This window comes from Simochromis diagramma, unplaced genomic scaffold (genome assembly GCF_900408965.1).
Source record: "Simochromis diagramma unplaced genomic scaffold, fSimDia1.1 OVJJ01000511.1, whole genome shotgun sequence".
Lineage (NCBI taxonomy): Eukaryota > Metazoa > Chordata > Actinopteri > Cichliformes > Cichlidae > Simochromis > Simochromis diagramma.
In genome coordinates, this window is record NW_024387327.1 from 17,840 (window position 1) to 31,550 (window position 13,711).

General features: G+C 41.8%; 2 long non-coding RNA genes across 2 annotated transcripts; both read right to left on the reverse strand.

Moving 5' to 3' along the window:
- Positions 1 to 3,912: 3,912 nt before the first annotated feature.
- On the reverse strand, positions 3,913 to 5,587 carry LOC120717980. Its single transcript, XR_005692322.1, has 4 exons — positions 5,234 to 5,587; positions 4,874 to 4,981; positions 4,649 to 4,768; positions 3,913 to 4,506 (listed from the first exon to the last, which is right to left on the reverse strand). It is a non-coding gene; the product is annotated as an uncharacterized LOC120717980 (long non-coding RNA).
- Positions 5,588 to 5,776: 189 nt separating this feature from the next.
- On the reverse strand, positions 5,777 to 8,045 carry LOC120717974. Its single transcript, XR_005692319.1, has 3 exons — positions 7,992 to 8,045; positions 6,818 to 6,991; positions 5,777 to 6,532 (listed from the first exon to the last, which is right to left on the reverse strand). It is a non-coding gene; the product is annotated as an uncharacterized LOC120717974 (long non-coding RNA).
- Positions 8,046 to 13,711: the final 5,666 nt, after the last annotated feature.

Below are 13,711 nucleotides of genomic sequence, written 5' to 3' on the forward strand. Positions count from 1 at the left end.
AGATCAGGTGAACAAGGAGGCCATGTCATTAGTTTTTCTTCTTTTATACCCTTTCTTGCCAGCCACGCTGTGGAGTACTTGGACGCGTGTGATGGAGCATTGTCCTGCATGAAAATCATGATTTTTTTTTTTTTTTGAAGGATGCTGTTGGGATTCAGAGATTCTTTTATTGATACCATATAATTTGCCTTATGAAGAATGTATTATAAACATGTTTCACAGTATCATTTATCAGTAATATTTCTACAGGGTTTATATTGCATTGAATATGTCTGTCATCACATTGACCTTTCTATTTTACATGTTGAGTTCATTCTATACACAATGCATGAATGTGCTTGGTTAGAGTTGATGTTCCATTCTAGAAGTTTTAAGCTTCACTGGTGAGAGTGTCCAGGTGATCCATGCTGAGGGGAGATGAGAACATAGCAGGGTTAATTGCATGCACGCTTACAATACACATATTAATCGAGTTAGCAGGTCTGAGTGAAGGCCTAAGCGTCTTCTACTTCAGTTTGAGACTGGCTGTAAAGTACTCTACTTAGTGATTAATGACGAGGGTCCATTATTAGCTCTCAGAAATGCTGAGACCTGAAGTTATTACCCTAAAAGGCAAGTAATGTAGAAAAGAGAAGTTATTATTCGATTTATAGAAGTGTACGTGATGTACCCTTGTCTGCACGAGTTGAACTTTTGCCTGTCTGTCACCATGTATTTTTGAATTGTATTGACGTAGGTGTGATATTTTACCCTATAAAACCAGAACCCAGTGTATTCTTGTCAGAGCAACGCATTCTGTATGCTGACGGTTGGTTGTTCTTCCTGTGACAATAAAACTCATCGTTTGATTGCACTTTTCCGGAGCCTCCGTCGTTTGTTGTCTGGTCTAAAGTTGATCGATCTCGCAGCATTTATTGCAGACTTCTTCCTGTACCACTGCTTGAAGAAGGTGTCTTCCAGAAACTGGCAGTAGGACTGGGAGTTGAGCTTGACTCCATCCTCAACCCGAAAAGGCCCCACAAGCTCATCTTTGATGATACCAGCCCAAACCAGTACTCCACCTCCACCTTGCTGGCGTCTGAGTGGGACTGGAGCTCTCTGCCCTTTACCAATCCAGCCACGGGCCCATCCATCTGGCCCATCAAGACTCACTCTCATGTCATCAGTCCATAAAACCTTCGAAAAACCAGTCTTGAGATATTTCTTGGCCCAGTCTTGACGTTTCAGCTTGTGTGTCTTGTTCAGTGGTGGTCGTCTTTCAGCCTTTCTTACCTTGGCCATGTCTCTGAGTATTGCACACCTTGTGCTTTTGGGCACTCCAGTGATGTTGCAGCTCTGAAATATGGCCAAACTGGTGGCAAGTGGCATCATGGCAGCTGCACGCTTGACTTTTCTCAGTTCATGGGCAGTTATTTGGCGCCTTGGTTTTTTCCACACGCTTCTTGCGACCCTGTTGACTATTTTGAATGAAACGCTTGATTGTTCGATGATCACGCTTCAGAAGCTTTGCAATTTTGAGACTGCTGCATCCCTCTGCAAGATATCTCACTATTTTTGACTTTTCTGAGCCTGTCAAGTCCTTCTTTTGACCCATTTTGCCAGAGGAAAGGAAGTTGCCTAATAATTATGCACACCTGATATAGGGTGTTGATGTCATTAGACCACACCCCTTCTCATTACAGAGATGCACATCACCTAATATGCTTAATTGGTAGTAGGCTTTCGAGCAAATACAGCTTGGAGTAAGACAACATGCATGAAGAGGATGATGTGGACAAAATACTCATTTGCCTAATAATTCTGCACTCCCTGTATGAGACTGGGCTGCTTGACTACGATGCAGAAGTGGATGCAAAATCACACGGATCGTGCTATTGTTTGTTTTTTAATATGATGGCCTGAACACAGCACGTGTCTGACTAAGCAAAGATTAATCTGATCCCATTTCTATCTGTCTCTACTGTTTCAACATTTCACTGAAGTTTGCTCAACTGTAACTGTCAGGATATATATTTATTCCAGCTCTCGTAGGGCAAAGGAATGACTCAGACTTGTCAAATGTTCTTTGATTGGATACACAATATGAAGTTCATAATTTTCTTACAAATAAAACTCTAATGACAAACATGAACAGCTGTGCTTATTTCTGAGACATGATTTTTTGAATGTGTTCATATTTAGACAGTGTGCATCTGTCTGCTGAAACTGTAATGGTGAACCTGAGGTGATGGTCAACAGAAGGCAAATATACATAAATATAAAACAATATTGAAGTAATGTCTTTACCCTCTGCAGCGTGTGGACGCTGTGCACGCAATCACCTTATTCACTGTAGTAAACATGCACCGCTAGCTCACGTGACGGACTGTCTCCATGGTTACATCGTATATTATTAGCTATGTAAACAGCTTCCAAAGATACCGCCATAGCTCTCTGCAGCTGTAACACTTTCACACTTTGCAAATCATTTCATGTTTTTGATAGTTATGAAGACAGAATATGTTTTTAAAGACATGCTAGGCTGTTGCTATGGTGGTTGCTGTGGACTTGGGTGGACCTCGCGTCCGATTCCTGTTATTAGCTGTCCGCCGTAGGAAGGCTGCGTTCCATTTACAAGTAGTGACAGTCTGCCGCAACTCGAACTCAAACCCCGTTCATGACACGTACATACACACATACACACACATAAAGCACTTTGCCTCACAATGACAGTGCAACTTTACCTAACCTAACCTTAAAGTATCTGATATAGGATAGAAAAATGAAGCAACCAGAGATTTAATGATGAAGACTCTGGGTTCTGTAGTTCACGTTTTACAGTCTTGAATGACTCTTTGCATATAATTTATTGAAGAGGAGTTTAGAATGCACTTTACATTTAGACTGTTGCTGTTTCATTTTTTACATTGTTACTGTGTTATGTCATGAATAAGGTTCACCTGCTGGGGGTTTGATGGATCAGTCAAAGACAGACTTCATTCATCATATGCAAGAATCCTAGTTGGATTTTTGTTGTCACTCATGTTTTTGAACCAAATATTGAAAACAATTCTGACAGACTGGATACCTGGGCAGCGTCTACATTACCTTGTACTCAAGCATCCCAGGACAGAGCCCTGCCCCACCATGAGCCTGGGTGGATACGTGGTTATAATATAAAAGGACTGATACTGAATATGAATATTTCACGAAAATTGAATTATAATATGAATTCCTAGGTGTTTGTTATATCCAGCAAGAGTAATATTGATTACATATGTCTGAATTGCTAACCCTAACCCTAGCTCAACAGACCACAATGCCCTGGACTGTCAGTATTATTACATGCTGTGAACATAAGTAGCTTTGATCACAGTTTATGTTGTAAAAGGAATATTGAAAAAAAGATCAACATTGTCATATTATTTCTTCCAAACTGACCAGAAACATGCTTGTCAGACTCTCACAGCAAAGGATCAGACTCGCTGTGCATGACAGCTCAGGCCAATGATGTCTGTTAGATTGTCAGTTGTTTAGTGCTTCTGTACAGTTAGGGTCACCGTCTCTATTTCAGAATAATTAATATGCGGAAAACACTAAAAGCTGATTATCTTTCAATATTCTAACATAATTAGAAAAATTAGACTTTGTAAGTACATATTATTAGTCCTAATGCCAGTATGATTCTTCATAACTCCTGCTTTGAAATACTGAACTTTAAAATTTACCTGATGAAAGATCATTTACAGTGGCAGTCTGTCAGGATCATTCTGACTGTAAGATCACTGTATTAATCTGAATCCTTCTGCAATGTGCTGTGAATGAATGCTGATGCAACTCACTGTGGGAAAGCTGTTAATAAAATGAATCTGTGACACATGCAACACGTTCACAGAGGAAGAGGACACAAAGGGAGGACACGCAGAGGCTGTGTTGAAGTCAGAAATCCAAATCTTTAGTCAAAAACAGGCGGCGGTTACAAACAGGAAGACAAGCAGTCCATCAAACAGTCTACAGGGTCAAACATACAGAGAATTCAAACAGCAGTAAAAAATAACTGGACACTGAAAAACTTAAAGCAATGTGAGACGCAATAAAAGGAAGCAGCGCAGTATATTCACTGAATTATCATCAATTACAAAAGAGAAAAACAATGATTTCTAAGGATTATTTTCTCAAATGCAGTTAGAGTGTGGCTGGTAAAGATGGAAACATACAGAATGTAAACTGTGTGAGTTTGTGAACTTTGTTAGTAACAAATGAGGTAAAAAAACCAAAACAGACAAAACACAGAAAGAGGCTCTCAGTATTCATTATAATTAGAAAGCATCTAAACATTCTGGTCGTGGAGTTTTACAGTCTTAGTTCCGCTCGCTGTCATCATTATAATCACCGTGATCAATGGGTCCTGAGGTGGGCGGGACTGTCTCTGGTGATGTCACCATGAAGGAACAGCATCTGGCACGTGTTGCTGAAACATCCTAGTACACTGGTGTAGTTTCCTCTCCAGCTGTTTTACATTTGACACTTCAACATTAAGGGGAAGAAGAAGAAACAGTGTTAGGTCAGGTGACCACATGGTTTCTAAAGTAACTGACAGGAAGTAACCAAACCGTTAGAAATGGATGGCATGTGTTTAGAAATACTGTAGTTGGGTAACTCTACTTACCAAAAGCAGAAGCACACAGATGAACAAAGCTGCTGAATGTTGCAGGAACATGCTCATGTGTGGTGGTCATTCAATGCTGCTCCGGCAGGTTAGACAGTCCAAGACTGATATGCTGCCCATCTGAGAGTTTGAAAACACACATGCAAAGATTTATTTTGTATTACAGTCAAAGTTGGATGTTCATTTTTGTCCTTTAAAAATGTTTGTGTATTTGAAAGCACTAACATTTAAGGATGACTTGGATCGTCTCCTTTAAAGGGGAGACAAGTGTATCCACTGATCTACGTCACTTTACCTGGATGATGACTCCTCCCCCCTCACTCAGAAACACTCCTAATATAACCAAGCAAATAAATAATATTGAAGATTTACTTACATCATTACAAAAACATCAAAAACATCTCCCTTTGATTCTATTTCTCCATTCCTGCTGAACATCAGGCAACAAATATCCCAGTAAATCACAGTAAAATGTAAAGCACATGTTTTCTCTGCTTTGTCTAACCTCTGCAGAGCCTCTGTCAAGAAAATCACAACTGTAAGCATAAAACAAATATACATTTCATAACACGTCACTGGACAAACCTCGGTCAGTTGATTTCCTCTGTGCAGTGCAGACGAGCTTCAGTCAGCAAGTCAAGGTGGTGAGATGGACTGGTGCCCTTTGTGACTCTGCTGGTCCTTCTGAGGAAACACCACCGTCTCTCCACACCGTCACCATCTGTGAGCACAAACTGCTGCTCTGCCAGCATGTAGGAAATCACATATCACACACACAGGGGTGAAGAAACATCAGAGCTCGAGTTTGGATACTTTAGATCTAAACAGATCAAAGTAGCTCTTAGTTTCAACAATCAGTGAGCAGACAAACAATGATACCAAACTGATTCTGTATGAATACAATATGGTATTTTCAATACAGGTGTCAAATTAATATATTAAAACGAATACAGATATATTCTTTATTTTTATTTTTTATTTAACAATTGCAACTGAATGAATTAAATATTTAAAACAAAAATATATTGTCACATTCTGCATTCTCAAAAACAAAAGTAAATTTTTGATTAACATAAAAAAATATGAATTACAAAAAATAATTGTATATTATTAAAATATTATCCAACCATGACCAAAGTCAGAATCTTCATTACAGTACTGTGGACTTACTGCTTGGGTAATAGTGATAAACTTCAGGGGAGATCATGATGACAGAAAACTGTAAACAACACTCTGAAGTCAAGCTTCTTCTCTTGTTTCTGTGACCTCAGCATCCTGACAGACTTGAAGTTGCCAAAGATTTTAAAAAGTGATAATTATAGGGAAGAAACTTCTATTTTTCATCCATTTAATCAAACATTTGATGCCTCAGCTGTCTCAGTCCTATAGCATTCTGCAACTACAACTAACCTGAGGAGGCCTGGATTTGGCTGCAGGTGCCCCTGTACATCCTTCTCAGCAGCACACATGTGGGTACCATTTAATCCCACTTCTTCCTGAGCTTTGCTTCATCACAAGACTAAAGGTGGCATCCTGTGTCACAGTCTTATCATCATCCAACTGGAGAAGAAACATTTATGCACTTCCTGGTTTTGTTTTCTGATCCTGCAAAAAGACCGAGGACAACAAAGCCCAGAGAACACGAGATACACAACATCCAACATTCAGACTCAACAGCCTCCATAAATGAAGAGCACCAGGTTGGTTCAGTTATACTAGATATGAGCATACTTCACATTACTGGGTATGAATAATAATCAAGAGACAAACTTTGAAGATGCAGAGCATGATGTCCCATCATCAGACTGCAAACAAACATCCACCAGGCTTCTTTGTTGGCAGAGGTGATGATTCTCCCATCAGGGATCAGTAGCGTGTATTAACCTGTGGTATAAGCAGCAGTGACTGAAATATTACTGTTTCAGATAAGAAATCTAGGACATAAAAGCCAGGGTGGGAGGGATCTCTGCAAACTGATTTACCTCATGTACTCATGTATCTTTCTACGTAGCACTTTTAATTCTTATTCTTACTTTTATTTTTTCATGTCTATTTAAGCGCAATTTATGACACTATGTTTGCACTGAAGCACCGCAGCAATTTCCTAATGTTGTAAACCTGCTCAACATTTGGCAATAAAACCCTTTCTGATTCTGATTCTGATTCTACCTCTGCAAGTGTGAGGCTGTTCCTCCAACCTCAACAGAAATCTGACTCTCCAGTCACAGACAAACAGAAAACGCTGCTTGGGTCTTGCTGGATGTTGCAGGTCAGAGTCCGCACATTAGCAGAGTGCTTCTTGGTCCCACTGACCCATGTGGACAGCGACTGTGGAGAACCGTTCTGGAAAACAGAAAAGAGTAACAAATCTATTTAAAATTAATGTAAGTTTGCTGCAGCTGTATGTATGAACATGTGTTTCTGTGCTCACAGTCCACCTCTCAGGATCCTGCAGTTAATTTTTAGTCTACTTTAAACAGACCTCACAAAAGGCTGATGTGGCTGGATCAGTAGTCTGATTTAAGTACGATACCTTTGGCCAGAGATTAATCTGGTACATCACTTCACTGCAGTCTTACGTATTTTCCCCACACCTGAATAAAAAATACTGATATATACAAATAACAGCTTCAGCTGATGCAGCCTTTTAACACAGAAAAGTCCCACAGTCAATGCAGCCTGAATGAAATCCTAAATGTTCAGCACACAGAGGTACCGTTTAAAGTTTAGTGTTAACCTGAGTCACTGATCATTTACAGTATTACAGAGTCTGGCAGTCTTTGCATGATGCCCACGTCACTGTAAGTTTCTAGCTGACTCTCAGGTGTGCCAGCAGGAAAGAGTAATAATAACCTGCATCGTGAGGTTTGTCATGCAGGATTAAAGGAGCCAGGCTTTGTTCACACAGCTAGGATTGTATTTTACACTGACCCTGGGTCAGTATAAGTATCGTACAGTTTAAACGAAGCACTGAAACTTGCACATATTTATTACAGATGCACTGAAGCTAATCGAGATATTTGCTGTCAGTCTGTGGCTGCGATTAAACACTTTACTGGAAACTTTATTAACTAGTAACTTCATCAGTCATGACAGAAGCTAATATTTCTGTGCTAGCATCGTTTAAACAGTAACAGCTTTACTCCAATATAAGCTAACGTTTACACCGTAACTTTAAGTTAGCACCATAAAGACGGTAAAACACGTAATAACATCTACAAATGCATCTTAAAGCTGTTATATTAGCACTCGGTGTATTACTAACATAACCACATTAACATTATTGACACTCGCTGACTTTTAATAGTCATTCTATAAATGCTGTCCGTTTAAATGGTCTTACCTGTAAACACTGCTGTATCCACCGGATTCCAGCCAGAGTGGATTCTGGAGTCTTCCCACGCTCCTGTTAGTGATCCTCCATCTGGATGGATGATAATAATAATAATAATAATAAATTTTATTTATGAGCGCCTTTCAAGTCACCCAAGGACACTTTACAATAGGATAAAACACTTAGTAAAACAATGGCAGAATAAGAACAATAAAATAAAAGCACAAGATAAAATGAACAAACAGTGGATTCACAGTGAATATGCAGATTTGAACAAATGAGTTTTGAGTTGGGATTTAAACTGGGGAAGAGAACCAATATTTCTTATTTCAGGGGGCAGAGAATTCCACAGCCTGGGAGCAGAGCAGCTGAAAGCTCTGCTTCCCATGGTGGTGAGGCGGAAGGAAGGTACAGTAAGCTGGACAGAAGAAGAAGAATGAAGTGAACGGGCAGAACAAGTGGTGGTTAACAGGTCAGAAAGGTAAGAAGGAGCGAGGTTATGAATGGCCTTGAAGGTGAGCAGCAAAAGTTTGAAAATTATCCGGAATTTCACAGGGAGCCAGTGAAGTTCCTGAAGAACAGGGGTGATGTGCTGGTAGGAGGGGGTTCTGGTGATAATGCGAGCAGCAGAGTTCTGAACCAGTTGAAGCTTATGGAGGGATTTTTGGGGGAGACCATGCAGAAGAGAATTGCAGTAGTCAATACGGGAGGTAACAAGACTATGTACAAGAATGGACGTAGACTGGGTGGAAAGAGAAGGAAGCAATCTGTTAATGTTACGTAGATGGAAGTAGGCAGAACGGGTGAGATTATTGATGTGAGATTTATAGGAAAGTGAACTGTCTAGGATGACACCAAGGCTCTTGACCTGGGGAGAAGGGAAAACTGTGGAGTTATCGATGGTGAGTGAGAAATGGTTTGCCTTCAAAAGGTTGGATTTGGTGCCAATAAGGAGGATCTCAGTTTTATCCTCATTGAGCTTTAGAAAATTAGAGGTAAACCAGGATTTTAACTCGGATAGACATTCTGTAAGGGAAGAAGGTGGGAGGGAGGAATCAGGTTTGCAAGAGAGATATAACTGGGTGTCTTGGGCGCCCTAGGCAGGTGGGCTAGAGATCGATGGTTGACAGCCCGATCAGGGTTCCGGCGAGTAGCAGACCAGAACGATTTAGTTCCATTGGAGTTATGGAAAATCCTGCGGGACCCGCGATGGATGTATCTCTGGCGAGGCTGGAAAGTGATGCCCGGGTGGTAGTGGAGCTCCGCCGGCGACGGGAGCGATAGCTGCCCGCGAAGGCGCAGGAGCTCAGCGGCTGTATAGCAGAGCAGTCCAGCCGTAGGATGGTAGACGAGCGTCAGGAGAATCCAAAATAGTGCCGACCAGCTCAGGAACATCTTGGTCCGCATCTTCGATTGTGTGGAGGAAAAGGAGCCGAGCCGGCCGGAGCAACGAACAGGTAGGCTAAAATAGCTCAAACAGTTAAGCTAGTGCCGCTCACTGAGAAGAAGACGTGAGAACACATTCAGCTGAAATAACAGAAGTTGAGGACAGGCGTTGCAATTCAATCCCTGGCAGAGATCGATCTGGTCCTGAGTGTGAATGTCCCTGTTCATTCAAATCTGAATCCAAATAATCCAATTAATCCAAATAAATCCAAATAATCAAAAAATGAACCGGTGAGTAGCGGCAGCCAGACGCGCCAGCGTTTACTCAAGCCGGGACAACCTTCTGAACAATCTAGCAGGAGATGGCCCATATCTATGGGACTGATTTGTGCTAATAAAGTCACCCAGTCGCTAGCTGTGCCATTACCCAGCATACACCACTCCCTCCATAAATGCAATAAACGATACAAAAGTAATAGCCTATAATTAATGTATCTGCTGTATCTGCTGTTTCTCAGGTAGTTGTTTAATTATATAATTTATTGTGTTCAGTATACGTCACTACAATGGGATTTCGGAAATATATAAATATAGGGACAACAGGCTCTTCCGCGGCAATCTCTTGTCGTCAATAAGCAACGTTTAGGGAGCTCTATAGTATTCAATGAGAGGACCCTGCACGTCAATTCTCGATGCGAGGGGGGTACCCTGCGCGTCGATAAGTGAAGCAGAGGGAGCCTGACCATGCGTCACACATTTGACGAGTTGGGAGTGAGAACGCACTATCAAGTAAAATTTTGTAAGTAAAACCGCCAGTGATGGTAACAAGAACAGCGAGCTCCCTAAAGGGAAAATTTGTCAGAAAGTTCCAAATCTTTGGCAGACAGTTTGTATCTGATGAGCACTGCAGCTTGGAATGTGAACAAGTATCAGCAAGACCACACGTGTGTGTGTGTGTCTGTGTGCTAACCACAATTGCACCCTATTTCACCTCGCCGACTAGCTCCTGACCTCTCACCAGACAGAGAGACAGAAGCCACTCTAATATATGTAATAACCGAACTGAAACTATGTATATGTAATCTACTGAATAAATGTTTTAATCAAGAACCTCTACTAAAAGCTTAATCAGAAGATATAAATGAATAAAAGATGATAAAGAATAACCTGGTTATTCAAATAGCATCATCCGAACAGCTCCTCAAAATAACTTGCACTTACACTCTGCTTTTGGTTTCACTTCTGCAAAAGGCACGCTCTGCAAAAGCATGTAATTTCCTGTCAGCCTGCAACTTTGGCTACGTTCACACTGCAGGCGAAAGCGCATCAAATCCGATTTTTTTGACCCTATGAGACCCATATCCGATCATGGTATTGTCATGTATAGGGCTTTGGAGTTGACGTCACGCCGCAATGCATTGTGGGAGCGCAGCTCCATTTTCGGGGTCTACGAATCAAAACAAACACACTGTGTTGGAACGACGACGACAAGAAACATGCTTAAAAGCAGCTCAAAAGAAAACGGACGGTATAGAGACCGATTGCGTCCAGAGGCGAAGCAGCGGTACTTGAAAAAAATAGAGTGCATTGCAAATCTGGACCCATATGAAATACGGCAGTGGAGTAAAGACCCAGACGACTTACCGCCACTGTCCTACCCCGATATCTTCATGTATCTTGTTTGTGGAGTAAGCGCTTACACAGCGAACCAGTTTCGTAATTACAAGTCACTGGAGGCACACATCCAATTTACAAATGGCTGGGTGCAAGATTTGGCTATTTTCAAGCCGCCAAATTCTGAGTACGTCGTCAAAGTAAGTCAGCTGGAGTGCATCGAGTGAAATAGCCATTTTCCACCCCCCACCATAATTAATGTTATACATTTATCATTGAACTGCTAAAATATCGTTATCATATTATATGCCCGTAATTGTAAAGTACATGCAAATTAACACATTGATAATTGGGCAAATTATTAACGCCAATTTGTGTCCTTCCTGTCTCATTTCATTTATTGTCTTTACATCAACCAATCAAGTCACTCCATTTGATGTTTGATCGCAATTTCTATAACTTCCGAGACCACCAACGATGATATTATTCAGCTATAAAGTGTGATGTGAACATATTTAGAACTTACGGGAATGAAAATGTCTTGAGCACACCAGCTGATATCTGGAGACGTAACAGAACTTGATATCAGCTCGTCTCACGGCTGCTATCCAGGCTAGACGCCTTTGTTTGGTAATATCCGATACATGAGCTCCTTCATGTTGCTTCCAGGTTGGGAAAGCATAAAAAGACAATCCAAACTTATTCCCGTGCCGGTCGTAAGATCGAACATTGCAGCCGACAACACAGCAAGTACGAACCATGGCTATGCTTTCGCTCCTTACTTAGACCCCCAAAATGGCGGATCGGGCCAAAATCCTTTCCACGCCCACCCCTGTGACATCACGCTTCAAAGCCCTATAGATATGGCCAGTGTTGGGGAGTAACGGAATACATATACCGCCGTTACGTATTTAAAATACAAAATATGAGTAACTGTATTCCGTTACAGTTACCGTTTAAAAAGGTGGTATTTAGAATACAGTTACTTTGTTGAAATAAATGGATTACACTGCGGTACTTTCCTGTTTCATTTTGTCGCGGGTCAGGACTGTTTGGGTTTTGTTTGACAGCTACGTTCTGTTGTTCCAGGTGGCAGCGTTATGGTTGCCATGGTTACAGGGCGACGCTCTCTCTCTCTCTCTCTCTGCGACTGTGTGTTTCCTGGGTGAGAGAGCGCCTTTTCGTTGTTGTTGTGCTAAGCTAACAGGCAGAATGCTACAAGCATAGCTCTAAAGAATGTAGCATCATGGGAAGTGTAGTCCGTGTTGCAGGGAGAATGGACTGCCATACACGTTATGGGTCTGTGAGCGCGAAGAGGGAGAAAAAGTGGAGTGGAAAGGTACGAGTTGTCATCGAGGAAAAACGGGAGCTGGAAGCATGTAAATATAATAATAACCACTGGAGCCAAGAAGAGTGCCTGACGAGCCCAGTTGTAAGTAAGCTATTAAGACTCGACTGTACACCGTGTTCGTGTTTTCCTCCGAAAACAATAAGTTCCGTTGGAGCAGTCTTTCAACGCCTCTCTCTGTCTCTCGCAAGAAAAGTTGACCCACACAACAAAGTAAAGCTATTTTTCGGCTACGAGCCGACAGGGACCCCGCCGTATTAGCCAGAGGTCCCTTTACTACAGTTCGGAGTCACGGACCTTCAGTAATAGTAATAAATCACACAGCAATAGTACATTCACGTTGTTGTAAAAAGCATGATAATATATTAAGTAATCCAAAGTATTCGGAATACGTTACAGAATACATTTTGGGGCATGTATTCTGTATTCTGTAATGGAATACATTTTAAAAGTAACCTTCCCAACACTGGATATGGCTATGTCTTAATGTGATGACCTTTGAACCGGAGGTTGTTGTCCGGAGGAAGCCCCGTTAAGTGGTGAGTTGTAAGATGGACAGTGTTCAATAAAGCAACATAAAGACCGTGCTTTATGTCCTGATTCAATTCAGAGTGCTCTGCCTAATTTAGTAATAAGGTGGGCACACAACAATGGCGACGAGGACGACACGGACCTGGATTTTTTTTTGTGAGAAGTAGACCCAGCGGCGGCACGGTGTTAGCGAAAAAACTTGTGGGCTAACGTGGAAAAGTCGGGTATTCAACCGTTCGCCTGCTACACTGATCCAGCTACGCTCGGACCGAGATGGACGCGCTGGTTAACATCCTTCGAGTTGTTTGCTGATGGGAAAGGTCTTATTTTGACGGATGATGCTACAGACGCGATCAGACAGCGGAGACGCGCTCTTCTACTGCACATGGCCGGACAGGACGTGCAGGACGTCTTCTTCACTCTACCACAGACGGGAGAGGCAAAGGATTACACCGCTGCGGTGACTGCGCTCAACACTTACTTTGTTCCTCAAGTGAATGCAGCATACGCATGCCAAACTTTCCACAAATTGTCCCAAACACCAGGTGAGACTGTGCAACAATTTTGTACACGTTTGAGGCGAGCTGCAAAAGACTGTGACTTTCAAGCTGACAATGATAACCAGATACGGGACGCTATCCTGAGTAAATGCACTTCTGAATATGTACGGAGAAAGCTGCTTGAGGAGGGTCCAGGCTTAAACCCTAACTCGCACGTTGGCGGTGGCTTCACACTGTGAACGCGTGGAGGAGCAGATGGCGGCGATGAGCGTCGCCGGGGAAAAGAAAGGAGAGGACACGGTCAGCCGGATTTTTACAGCAAAGAAAGAGAGATAACTACATTTGCAGTG